General features: G+C 44.2%; 1 non-coding gene across 1 annotated transcript; it reads right to left on the reverse strand.

The window, feature by feature from the left end:
- Positions 1-383: 383 nt before the first annotated feature.
- On the reverse strand, positions 384-487 carry LOC112760140 (small nucleolar RNA R71). Its single transcript, XR_003180592.1, has one exon. It is a non-coding gene; the product is annotated as a small nucleolar RNA R71 (small nucleolar RNA).
- Between the last annotated feature and the right edge of the window lie 427 nt (positions 488-914).

The following is a 914-nucleotide window of genomic DNA, read 5'->3' on the forward strand; positions in this document are numbered from 1 at the left end:
TGCCATTCCTGAGAGGAGGGTTCTTAGTTCATACATAAACCCAACCTCTGGGAATTGTGGTAGCAGCATCCAGAAACCACCCATTCAGGCCAACAATTTTGAGCTCAAACCACAGCTAATATCACTTGTGGAGAATCATTGTTCATTTGGTGGAAGTGCTAATGAAGACCCAAACCAACATCTCACAAAATTCCTGAGAATTTGTGACACTGTGAAGTCCAATGGAGTCCAGGAAGATGCATATAAACTGCTCTTGTTCCCATTTTCACTTAGGGACAAGGCAGCTAAGTGGCTGGAATCATTCCCAAGGGGGAGCCTAACAACCTGGGATGAGGTGGAAAGCAAGTTTCTGGCACATTTCTACCCCCCCACAAAAGGTCAATAGGCTTCGATCTGAGGTTCAGACGTTTAGACAACAAGATGGTGAAACTCTCTACGAGGCATGGGAGAGATTCAAGGATTTGACAAGGAAATGCCCACCAGACATGTTCCATGACTGGGTGCAATTGCATATTTTCTATGATGGACTGTCTTATGAATCAAGGAAGGCTGTAGACCATTCATCAGGAGGTTCATTGAACAGGAAAAAGACTGTGGAAGAAGCCATTGAAGTGATTGAGACAGTGGCTGAGAACGAGTACTACTATGCATCAGAGAGACACAACACTAAGGGAGTCATGGAGCTGAACCATGTTGATACAATTCTAGCCCAAAACAAGGTGTTTACCAAGCAACTAGCAGAGCTCACCAGAAAATTAGAAACAAAACAAGTGGCTGCAATTCACACACAAGATCAAGAGGAAGAAAGCACTGAAGGAGGTGATTGGGAAGAGGCCAATTATGTAGGAAATCAACAAAGGCAACCATATGATCCACATTCCAACACTTACAACCCAGGCTGGAAAAACCACCCA

Source organism: Arachis hypogaea, chromosome 16, assembly GCF_003086295.3.
Source record: "Arachis hypogaea cultivar Tifrunner chromosome 16, arahy.Tifrunner.gnm2.J5K5, whole genome shotgun sequence".
Taxonomy (NCBI): Eukaryota; Viridiplantae; Streptophyta; class Magnoliopsida; order Fabales; family Fabaceae; genus Arachis; species Arachis hypogaea.